Below are 12,690 nucleotides of genomic sequence, written 5' to 3' on the forward strand. Positions count from 1 at the left end.
GGCAACTGCGGAGGAGGCAGGGGCTGTGCCCTCCTGCCCCTGCCCCCGCTTCCATGACCTGTGACCACACCCCGTGGCCTCAGAGGACGGGACGAACCTGGGACAACCCTGGTCTGTGGTTAATGGGGCCGGGGTTTCATGCAAACCGGGGGCCGAGGGCACCTCTCCGAGGGCAGCCACACGGGTGCGTGCAAGCAGAGGGCAGAGCCGAGGTGGCTCCGGAGGAGAGCAGCTGTGGGGCAACTTCCTGGTGCCGGTGGCAGCAGCTGGCCCTCCGCCCCTGGGTACGGGGAGGTGCTCTGTCCCCCATGTTTCTGCCTCCCCGTGGATGGATGGAACGGGTTTCCATTTTTAGAAGCTGGATGACGCCTCGGGTAGAAGTCTGACTGGAGCTTATGAGTCCACAGCGCAGGACACAGAAAAGGGGGCTGGACTCCTTCCCGGGGCCTCGGTGAGTGACCAGGAGTCCACCAGGCAGGGAACAGAGGCAGAGGAGGTCTTTCAGGGGGCGGGAGGGGAAGCCGACAGAGAGAAGCACATCCAAAGATGGGGGCTACCTGTGTGCAAGACCTTGTCGGGGACCTTCCGGCAGGGCGGTGCTGGCACATGTCTAAAATTTGGCTTCCTTACGAAAAAAAAAAAAAATCTTACTTTGGAGCATTTGCCAATTCCTGTGGTGTAAAAACCCCCGCCATGGCCAAGTTCAAGCTGCCCGTGTGGTGCCAGCTTTTGGACCATGGAACAAGCAGCTCTCTCATGAGCTGGCATGAGAGCCGGTTCCAGCAGGCCACACACCAGGCCGTCTGCCAATGCCGCCCTGCAGGGCACGTGTGGGGAGGGGGCTGACAGGGCGGATGGGGGCCTGGCTGGGCAGGGCTTTGAAGGTCACACTCAGAGTTTGGGCTCCAGTGGGAAATGATGGGAGCCTAGGCCTGGCAGGGTGACTTTGGAGGGTGTGTGTGAATCAGCAGCTGCATCCTAGTTGCTGTCTACGACGGCTTGGCCTCCCCTTAAGCCGGCCCCCCTGAAACCTCCCAGGGGGGGTCCATGGGAGCCTCATACAGGACCTGGAGAGGGGTGCCCGGAACGGGAGCCGCATTATTTTCTAATTAAGAGAGAGAAAAGGAGTTCTAACGCACCCCGGCCAGCTGCATCTTGGGGCCATCCCTCATCTTAATGATCCCATCCAAATCTCATTTGCTAATGAGGAGTTTAATGGTCATAGACTGACAGGCAAGACGGAGAGGGGAGACGGGAAGGTCGTTACGAAAATGAAGTGTGCAGTTAAATGCCACACCACGCCATCCCACCTGCCCTCCCAGAGTGCCAGCCCCCAGCAGGTGAGAGGTGGGACCGGGGCCTGCGGGTCAGCACCATGGACAGGGGATAGCCTGGCTCTGCACTCCCTCAGCCCAGAAAGTCCTCCGCGTGCGTGCCATTTGCTCCCTTCAAACTACGGCCCGGGGCCACATGCAGCCCCCAGGGGAGTCTGATCCTGCCCGCCAGGTTTTTTGGGCAGTGAGCGCAGCCAAGGTGTTACAGTAGGGATTAGTAGTTCATATAGTCCGGCCCTCCAGCTCTCTGAGGGACCGTGATCTGGCCCCCACTTTAAAAAGTTTGAGGACCCCTGCGTAAAGTTTGTTTTTCCAAGACTCAGATGGGCCCTCGCCTCCCCCTGGGAACCTTACGCGCAGCGCCAGATGGGTTAGGGCCCATGGTGTCTGGGGGGCAGCCGTTGCACATTCTCAGAGCACCTACAACCAGGCCCTAAAATGCTAAGTTTCCTTGGCTGTTTAGCCTACTAGTTCGTAAGCAACTTGAGTGCAGGGTCTGCATGATTTTCTTCATGCCCGGAATGCAAGGCATGGGATAGAGTTTGTTGAGAAATGAATGAATGAATGAATGAATGAATGAGGCAGTGAGTACATGAGTAGACCGAGGACTGAGGGAAGGAATCCCTGAATAATAACGTGTTTGATGAAACACGGGGGACAGAGAATCGTGGCCAGGCTGTTGAAAGGGTGGGGAGGGCCGTCCGGGACGTTGCTCCGTCATTTAACTTTCATCTGGGGCTCGAGGCATCCCTCACTCCGGTGCAGATCATAAACATCACAATTGATGTTTCAATTAGTTATAATTTACAGAGCGATTACGTGTAATTTCTCTTTTATTATACTTTAATGGCTTCGGATTCCTTGCTGATGAGATCCAGCCCCATACTCGGAAGCCAGGGCCAGAGGGTGGGTAGGGGGCTCGGGTTCTTAAGTGGGTAGGTGGGCGGGTTATCGCTCAGGGTCCCTGGCTGCCCGGGGTGTCCCCCTGCCTGGCCCTTTTGGTCTTGGGTTCGGAGCAGGGAGTGGGGAGGAGTAAACACTGTAGGGCACAGGGGTGGGGGTGGGGGTGGAGGTTTGGGGCCCCTGCTCGGTGGGCATCTGCTGAGATCATCCTGTTAACGGAGAAGGCGAGCTGGCATGGTTTTCACTGAGGATGGAGGGATGAGGCAGGGACGAGGGAGGGCCCTGGGCCTGGCTGTGGCTGGGACAGAACCAGGAGCTGTGCCCCTGCCCCCGGCCGCAGGCACCAGAGGCTGCTGGGGAGGGGCCTCTGCAGCTGGCTTAAAGCACAGAGGAGAGAAGCTGGGGCCCGGCTGTCATGGCTCTGCGGTTGAGCATCGACCTATGAACCAGGAGGTCACGGTTCGATTCCCAGTCAGGGCACAGGCCCGGGTTGTGGGTTCGATCCCCAGTGTGGGGCGTGCAGGAGGCAGACGCTCAATGATTCTCTCTCATCATTGATGTTCCTCCCTCTCTCTCCCTTTCCCTTCCTCTCTGAAGTCAATAAAAATATACTTAAAGAGAAAGAGAGAGGGTGAAGCCGGGAGAGGAGACAGTGCCTCCACAGTGTCTCTGCAGCGTGGCCACCATGGTGGGTAATGCCAGATCAGAGGCCGGTTTTCCTGGCCCCCAACTCCAGGGCGGCTGGGGACCCCCTGTGCAGTTCTCTTTGAAGCTCCCTGCTCCCTGGGAGGAGCTCCCCCACAGACACCCCTCTCCTTCCTGCTCCGGGGCTGTGGTGGAGGGGTGGTATGGGGGTGGAGGGGTGGCGTGGGGGCGTGGCCGCAGAAGCCTCCTGACTGTGCTTCCGGGAAGCCGTCTCAGCCCCGGCTTTGCCCCTGGGGCTGGCCCTAGGCTTTTGCTCGAAATCTGGGGTGAGTGGGCGGGCCGAGGCTGGCCCGGGGTGCACGGGCTGGGTGACTGGAGGGGGCCCAGGGTGCAGGGCCACTTGGTGTCCTCGGCTCTGAAGGGGCTTCCAAGTGTTTGTGTCCCAGGGAGCCCCCAAGTCGCCTGAAGAGCAGCCTGTGTTTGGCGGGAATAGGAGGGGAGGGGCGGGTGAGGGAGGGAGGGAGGGCCCCTGGTACCCTGCACTGGGTCATGCACCCCTGGAGGGAGGGGCCGCCTCCCTCCCTCCTGCTGCCTGGAGGAAGCCAGGGTGTGGACGGACAGGACAAGAGGGGTGGACCCTGGAGATGGGACTTGGTGGTCGGGGTCAAGAAAGATAGAATGGGGGCGGGGAGGGGAAAACAGGGGCCAGCCTCCTGGAACCCCAGGCCCCCCACACCCAGCGGCACCTTCTCTCTCCACAGTGACGGGGCCGCTAACCCCCTCGTTTCTCAGGTGTCACGAAGGAACAGCACTCGAGGTGGTGAGAAGCCACAGTGGCGGCACGGAGGAAGGAGGGGTGAGAGTGTCAGTGATGGCGCAGTGATGTCATGAGGAGGGGTTCCCCTCCGGGTGGGGGCCCGGACTGGAGGAACAGTTTCAGTAAGCGTGCATTAGGGACCTTCGTGTGCTGGGCCTGGGGAGCAGCCAGGAAGACGATAGGGAGTAGCTTGGCATCCACGGGAAGTAGGTCAGTTGGAGGGCAAGAGTGAGGGGTGGCAGGCAGGGGAGCTGCCAGGGTGGGGGGCCTCCTGCAGGGTGGGGGGCCTCCTGCAGCTGGGTGGGGCTCCATGCTTGGCGCACGGCAGGTGTGTGGGAAGGATGTGTTGAATAAATGAGTTTAGATTATTTTATGGTTCATCTGCTTATGTCTGCCAGTGATTCACTCTGTGTACATCCTCGCCTTCCTTTGCACACCTGCCCCCTGCCAGCACAGGTGCATGCGCGCGCGCACATACACACACACACACACACACACACACACACACTCAGCTGCCTGTGTGGTGCTGGGCACCTGTGAGTGCTGAGTAAGCACCTGTGGCCCAGCGGCTGGCAGATGATGATTGGTAGGAATCTGCCTCCATCTACCTTGCTGTCTGTGGCCGTGGGGGCGGGGCCTGCGTGGCTGCTGGAATCCTGGCTTACACTCTGCTCCTCTGATTCACTCTGCGGTGATCCTGGTGTTTTCTCCAAGATCTCTCCCCTCCCGGCCGTCTTTAGCGAGAATCAGTTCCAACGGCCGTTTCTGCAGTGGCTCCCGACTCCCAGGCTGGCTAGGGGTTTGGGGGTACTTCAGGGAGACAGCGAGGGAAGTCGCAGAGGACAGTGTGAGATTGGGGTGGCGGGGGAGAGGGGTATCTCCCAGTTTCTAGATCCTTCTGTGTCCCTCTCCTTGGAGGGTGAGTCTGTGCTGCAGGCCCCTCCCCGAACCACTAGATGTCGGTGTTTCTTAAAGGATGGGAAGTGGGGTCTGGAGAAGGGAAGGTGGGAGAGAGATGCTCTGGACCATCTTAGGGGGGGATAGACGGTTCCAGGTGGTGCCCATTTCAGAGATGGGAACAATGAGACTAGGGAACAGAGCTGAGGCCTGGGTAGCGATTCCCCGGGGTGATATGCAGGGGATCAGTTGCGCTGGCCCAGCCTCTTCCTCCAGGACCTGCCTCCTGGGTGGCGTCTGGGAGGGACCTGCACACAGGGGCGTGGGAAGGAGCCAGAGCGGCAGGGGGGACCCGGTTAGTCCAGCTGGGGAGGGTGACACTGAAAGGGGGGGAGAGGGAAGCCGTTGAGGGGCCGCAGCCGAGGATCTCGGTCCCTCCCAGATGCCTCCCCTTCCTCTCCTGCCCCTCTGCCTCCTCTCGGGGTCCTTGTCTAAGGGGTTATGAAAGCCTCCCCAAGAGCCGCTGCCTTTGGTGGCCATTCGGAAAGCATGCCCTGTGTCTGTCCTCTGCACTCACTCCAAGACTCCAGCCACAGACCTCCCCTTCCCCATGTCCTTGGCACCGTCTTCCCAAGGCCCTGGTCATCCGGCAAAACCACTAACCACAGCCCCTTCCTTCTGGCTGTCTCTCAGCTCCGCCAAAGGGACAGCCAGGGAGATGCTCGGACTTCCGCCCGTGGGGAGGACTCTGCTTGGCCACTCTCCCAGGGGCACGGTGCTGACCGGCTGGTCCTGCTCCGGGTCACTTCGGGCCGGGGCCCCCGTGGCCTGCAGAACCGCCTGCACATGGATCTGACTTCGGTCCTTTTCCGTCAACTGCTCCCAGAGAACGCCCCACATGTCGTCTGACTTTCCAAGACAACCGCTATGTTTTCCTTTTCCGTGCACCTTGGGTGGTCTCTAATGTTGTTGTATCTTCATTTCTTTTTTTTTTTTTTTTTTAAATTGTATTGTTTTTTTACAGAGAGGAAGAGAGAGGGATAGAGAGTTAGAAACATTGATGAGAGAATCATCGATCAGCTGCCTCCTGCACACCCCCTACCGGGGATGTGCCCACAACCAAGGTAAGTGCCCTTGACTGGAATCGAACCTGGGACCCTTGAGTCCGCAGGCCGACGCTCTATCCACTGAGCCAAACCTGTTAAGGCTGTATATCTTCATTTCTTGATTTGTTAACTTGAGACCTATACTGATTCCCTACCGTGAACGATGATGGTTCCATATCATTCCATGTTTGGTAATTGTATTTATTTTTTTACACTAGTGACCTTAGCGATTTCATTATTTTTTATTTATTTGTATTTTTTATTTTTTTTTAAATATATTTTATTGATTTTGTACAGAGAGGAAGGGAGAGAAATAGATAGTCAGAAACATCGATGAGAGAGAGTCATCGATCAGCTGCCTCTTGCACACACCCCACTGGGGATATGCCCGTAACCAAGGTACATGCCCTTGACTGGAATCAAACCCGGGACCCTTCTGTCCCCAAGCCGACACTCTATCCATTGAGCCAAACCGGCGATTTTAAGTAATGCACTTAAAACACTCAATTCTTATTCCCTTATGAGACAGTAATCCCCGGGTGCCTATGCCGTAAGATGAGGCCATCAGGAGACCTCCTGTCTTTCGCTCCATCTCGCCTCTCCCCACCCCTTTCAGCCTCCCAGTTCTACCGGCTTTGTCTGTACGTTGACATTGCCAGAGCTGGTAACATTTCATTCTGTTCTCTAACCACCTGCAAGTCACCCATGTTTTATCTACAGATTGATCTTAAAAGTGAAATCCAATCAACAGCCTCGACACCTGATGGGGCTGGAAATACAGCCTCCCCCGTGAGCCGGCTTCTCCCCAGTCTTCCATCACACGCTCGTGCAGAGACAGGAAGGAGACGCACCTCAAGATCAAATAGATCGCCTTCCTCTATTCTCCATCATTTGCTCAAGCTTTTGGTTATGTTTACATCATGATAGTTTGGTACATTCTTTTTCTCGGATTTCTTAAAAATTATTTTTTTGAGAGAAAAATTATGCTCCTCATCAGTTCAGAGTATCTCGCAGTTTCTCACTAAGTCAACCCGTGACTGAGACTACACAGAACTCTTCCTAAAGGTCTTGTCTTTGGCCCGGCTGGCATGGCTCAGTGGTTGAGCATTGACCTGTGAACCAGGAGGTCACGGTTTGATTCCCGGTCAGGGCACATGCCTGGGTTGCAGGCTCCATCTCCAGTGTGGGGCTTGCAAGGAGGCAGCCGACGAATGATTTTCTCATCATTGATGTTTCTATCTCTCCCTTTCCCTTCCTCTCTGAAATCAATTTTATATATATATATATATATATATATATATATATATATATATATATATATATATGAAAGCCATTTAAGCAACTTTCATAGCTCAACGCATAACCAGTAAAGGAGATAGAGAAATACAGGCCAGCAATTGTTGGGGGGGGGGGGGGGGGGGAGACTGGGAGAAGGTAGGATCACTGAGGCCAGTGAAGTGAGGATTTCAGGGTCAAAGTGGGATGTGTCCGATGCTGTGGAGCACTGCTGTGGGATGAGGGCAGAGGATTACCTTAGACGTGGCCGGTGGAGAAGCAGGGGCAGTGTGATGAACACAGTCCCAGGTGGGTTCTGGGCCCCGAGGAGTGGTCAGCAGAGGCGCGGAGAGGAGCAGTGATGGGGGAGCTCTGAGCTTTGCCGGAGGAGCAGATACAGGGCATCGTGGGCCTCGGGCTACAGCAGCCGGCCGCTCACTGCATGCAGCTGTCGCGGGCCCGTCACCCACACGGCCTATTTCTGGGATTAGGTGGGTGTGGGGCCACCAATGAGCTGCCGAGCCCCCACCAGCGTGGGGTTCTGTGGCTGAGCCAGCACATCCCAAGCTCAGGGTGCCTGGAGCTTCTGGGTCCGGGCTAACCTGAGTCAGCTGGGCTCCCAGACTTCCTTCCCCAGATGGCGGTGCCCTAACCACAGCTGATTGGTGCACGAGAGTCACCTGACCTGCTGGGCCAGATCCCGCTGGGGCAGTGGTCAGCAAACTGTGGCTCTCGAGCCACATGTGGCTCTTTGGCCCCTTGAGTGTGGGCCTTGGGTTGGGGGAGCCTAGGCTGGGGCGCAGTGAGAGGGGTGACAGATGGGGGGAACACAGAGAGAAGGGTCGCAGGCGCAGGAGGCAGAGAGCGTGAAGGTGGAGGAGAGCCAGGTGAAGAAAGCAAAGGGGAAGAGGAGGAGGGAGGGCTGCGAGCTCCCAGGGAGAAGGAGACGAGGTGCAAGGGGCACAGCGGCCTCTTCCGAGGGCCATGTCCAAAGACAAACGTGGCTGTGGGCCTTTGCCTCACTCGGCCCTCTGATGGCTCCCCACTTTCTGGGTATGGAGGGGTCTCAGCGCAGGCTTGCTAAATGAATGAATCAATGGAGATGGGGAAGGGGGAGAGGCCTGATGGAGGGTCTGGGATCTGACGCGTCCCCTCTATGCCATTGCCCTATGTGTTTCCCATACACCGCTCTGTGACGTGCTGTCATTCTCTTAGTCACACATCTGCTTGCTGCCGACTGAATCTCAGACCAGAATACACTCTCCCTGAGGACAGGAGGGCCGGGCCTAGCTGTCCACTGCCGGGCCCTCGGCTCCTCTCTCCAGGAGACACGTGGACGACACTCAAGAAGCACTGAGTAAGAGGTGAATGACAAGCGAGAGGGGCTGAAGAGTGGGATAGCTCAGTGACCCCCAGCTTGACCTCTGGGGAGAGGGAAGGGGTTGGCGTGGGCGAGGGCTGCCAAGGGCCAGTGGCCTGACCTTCCGAGAGCCCCTGGAGGAACCCGCTCTCTGTCCCTCGCACAGGAAGCTGGAGGTCAGGGGATGGGGAGGAGTTAAATACAACCCCGGCCTCATTGTCTCTGTCTCCTGATTACCAGGTATTTAGGCTGCAGTTACGGCGGGGCGGCAGTGATGAGCTGTAGTTGCAGGCGTTTTCCAGGGTTATTATCCCCCCCTCCCGCCCCCGGAAAAGAAACTGATACTTGTCATCTCCCCCAAGACGTGCCCCGGTCTAGTCCTGAGGCTAAGGTTGAGCCGCCCTCATTACCCCATAACCTCCGTTCCCTTTCCCGCTCTTGGTGAGCCAGTGGCTGGGGGCAGGGGAGAGACTCCGAGTCCTGGTCTCGATTCAGCCACCAACTCGCTGGATGGTTCTGGGCCCTCAGTGTGCCCATCTGGAAAGTGGGCACAGTGCCGAGGTGAGGTGGGTGGGGGTCGAGCCCAGGGGAGTTCCAGTCCCTCGAAGGAGGAGCTTTCAGGATCCGAGGGCTGAGGGAGCAGTTCCTGGGCACTGGGCAGGTGGGTGGCTGAGACCAGCTTCATATGTGATACCTTCATCAATAAAGAAAAGTTTATAAAAATATATATTTATTGATTTCAGAGCCGATGGGAGAGGGAGGGATAAACACATCAATGATGAGAGAGAATCACTCATTGATTGGCTGCCTCTTTCAAGCTCCACACTGGGGATCTAGACTAGTTCATAGGTTGACGCTCAACCACTGAGCCACACCGGCCAGGCAAAAACCTCCCCTTCCTAGTTCAGCTCAGCTCCCCGCCTGGAAGGGTTGGATCCATGATGTCCGAGCCAATGCTCACAAAGAGCCATTCTGCTGCCTTCTCCACCATTCCCCTCCCACCAGGACCCCCCTCCCGCCCTCGGGACTCCCTGGGTGCCCCAGCACGTGGCCTCACCGGGGGCTGGCCCTCCATCCACGAGGCACTGACTTTAGGCCTTTGGGAAAGCGCCCTCCCTCCCCCGCCCCCATCTCCGCACCCGGGCTCGCCCTGGCCGCTGTCTGAACCAGGGGAAGGAGGAGCCCTCTCCCGCAGGAAAGGTAAGATCTATGGGATTTAATAAGACCGTCCGGGCCTTGGTGCCCCGGCAGTTTGCTGGTGACACCACGCCCTTCGGGGAGGCAAATTTCCTTCTCTGTGGTCCGCGGCACCGCGAGCAGGTGACCCGCTTGGCGTTATTACACGCAGGTTATTATTACCATAAATCCTTCCGGGTCTACTTCTTCCATTTACATTAAACGGAGCCTCTGCTGTGGGGCCTACATTAGCTTTCGTAGGAGGAAACCTGGGGTAATTTAAAGGGAACGAGTGTGGCTGGGGGCGGAAAAGGGAGTGAAATGGGTTCTTCCTCCAACCGGGGAAGGGCCTGAGCTTCCTCCTTCCCCATCGGCTCAGAATCCCCTAGAGCAGCGGTCGGCAAACTCATCGGTCAACAGGACCAAGTGTCAACAGGACAACCATTGACAGTTCTTTTGAGAGCCACATGACCTCTCAGTCACCTGCTTTCCCAGGTGGCAACGGCTGCAGGAAACCACCTCGTCTCATCTTCGCCGGTGCGACCGGGTGCTTGCTGTCGTAAGCCTCTTGGTTTTGGGATGTGTTCGTGCATTTATGTTACACCTGTACCTGATGCAGGCGGTCGAGAGAAAAGAGGTAACGCCAGAAGGAGCTTCGTCATGGTGAGCCTTCTCACCAGCCTGGAGTGCACTCCTGAGGGGCATTGTCCATACCCGGGCATGTGACCTAATTAATATTCAGGCTTCCCAAAAGGCATCGGGGCCCAGGTCCCCTGGGCTCCCGGCATCCCTGCCGCCCCTCCCCACAGCCTTTCTGGCAGCTAGTTTGTAGGAAAGACCCTGGAGGAGAGGCTGCCTAGGGTGGGAGAAGGAGGAGGAGAAGAAGAAAGAGGAGGAGGAGAAGGAAGAGGAGGAGCAGGAGGAGCAGGAGGAGGAGGAGGAGCAGGAGGAGGATGAGTTACTTCATCTCTTCCGGCCTCAGTTTCCTCACCTGCAAAAAGAAACAGCTGGGTTTAATGCCATCAGGACTCTATTTCTGCTCCAACATCTTAACTCAGATGGGGTGAGGTGCCTGCCCTCCCCACCCCGCCCCCTCCAGGCCACTCATCAGCCGATGAGGGGAGCGGGGAGGACACTCCACCCGGATCCATCAGGTGCGCAGAGTTATGGCCATGCTAATGCTCGCCGCTAATGACTGATGGGCGTGGGTGACTGGAGGTGGCAGGTGGGGGCGGCGTTGTGAAGAAATTTCGGTTCTTGGGGAAAATATCGCGTTCGAAGGGCTTAAGCATGATTAATGGAGGTTCCGGAATCACCAAGCGCAGCCAGCGGGAGCTGTTTGGAACCGGAATTGCTCGGGGAGTAACCTTGAAGAGAGTGGGCCCAGGTGGGGGACGGTCTGCGGACCCCGGGAAGGGGCAGGGCAGGGCGGAGTGTCAGCGAGGAGAGGCGGGCAGGGGTGGTGGCCGCCCCGCAGAGGTGACTGCAGAGAACGTGGCTCGGTGCGTGGACCGGGCTGGAAACCAGGGGCTGGAAGTGAATGTAAAGGCTGGACCTTTGTGCTCACCTGTCCGCTCGATTGCACACGGGGGTGTCCCAAGCCTACGTCCCACTGCACACGCCAGGCCTCCCTCAGTGGCTGGGGACCCGGTTCTCCCGGGAAAGACCCATAGGGAGGCTCCACCCGCAAAGCAGGTCACGCAGGGACGGGCAGTTCAGAGCCCGATCAGCTGACCCTCAGGCGTCGTCAAAGGGAGGGCACGGACTCCCATCCCTCTTCGCCCTCACAGGGCCGTGGGGAGCCAGCAGGCTTCTGGGGCGTGGGGCCTCCTGCAGGAAACCTGGGCCCGGTCCTAGAGACCACGCCCGGGCCCCGACCTCGCCTCCTCCCGTAGAGACTGATCTGGTTGAGATTCGGGCCCACCACTCAGCACTTGCAATCCCGTCCGCGCGGGGGGAAGCGTGGAGGCGGCGTGTCCACCCAGGGAGGCTCCATCCCGACCGGATGCTGTGGATCGAGGCAGCGGTCCCTGGCCTCTCCGTGCCGCAGCCAGCCCAGCGCCCCCTGGTCAGCCACCAGGGCCAGGCGGCACCTCCAGGCTCTCCAGCTCCCCGAGTGATGAGTAAGGGGGGCTGTGCGCCTCCTGTCCCCACTCCCCTACTTTCAGAGGCAGGGAAGTCGCTGGGAGGAAGGAATAGACAAAGACCTGGGGGTGGGGGAGGCCAGGGCTGCTGCCTCCATCCACAGCATCCGGTCGGGATGGAGCCTCCCTGGGTGGACACACCTTCTCCACGCGACGGGATTGCAAGTGCTGAGTGGTGGGCCCGAATCTCAACATCTAACCAAAAGCCACCCCCTGTCATGGCCGTGCCTCTGCCTGTGCCTTAGCCACACGACGTTCACAACAGCGACCTCTTGACTCAGTCCCCCAGAAAGGAAGGGGCCGGGCAGGGTCCCCGGAGCACCCCGCCCGGCCCGGGAGCCCCTGGGTGCCCGCTTCCGCCCCATCCCAGGCCCTCTTCATGCCGGGTTGGTTTTATTATGATGCCAACAACACACCAGCTTAATTCTCTGCTGTCTTTCTTCTTAGTGTTTTAATTATACAATTCAGCACTCCTTAAAACATGAAAAACTGCTCAACTTTTCAGGCAATTAAAAGGCAGCGGCGTGTATCAGCCGATGGGAGACGAGATGAGTAAATCACACAATTAAAAAAAACTCGTCTGGTGAACAGGCAGCCACCCTCTCCCCGGAGCGAGTTTCCGGGCCCCCTGACAAGAACGCAGTCCCAGACAGGTGTCGTCTGCCTCTCACCCTGCTCCTGGGCCCAGTTCCCCGGCACCTCCCTCCGTCCCTCCCCCTTCTCTCCCTGCCCCCTTCTCTTCCTCCCCCCCCCCCCCCCCCCCGCCCTCCCTTCTCCCTTCCCTCCCTCCCTTCTCCCCTCCCTCTTTTCTCACCAGAGTAATTCGTGTGCTGGGAGGCAATCAAACAGTATAGAAATATTCAGTGCAAACCCTGAAAGCTGCCCACCTGCTCCTCCTCTCCCAGCCCCTGGACCATCTGGGAAGCCTGGGAGTGAAGGGCGGAGGTCAAGGTCAGGTATCGATCCTGGCAGGGCTCCTTGGACCTGGCAGAAAACTCTCAAGCTACGCTCAGGTCAGGTCAGGGTCCGCTGA

The sequence above is a fragment of the Pipistrellus hanaki genome (genome assembly GCF_964339955.1).
Source record: "Pipistrellus hanaki genome assembly, chromosome: 16".
Classification (NCBI taxonomy): Eukaryota; Metazoa; Chordata; class Mammalia; order Chiroptera; family Vespertilionidae; genus Pipistrellus; species Pipistrellus hanaki.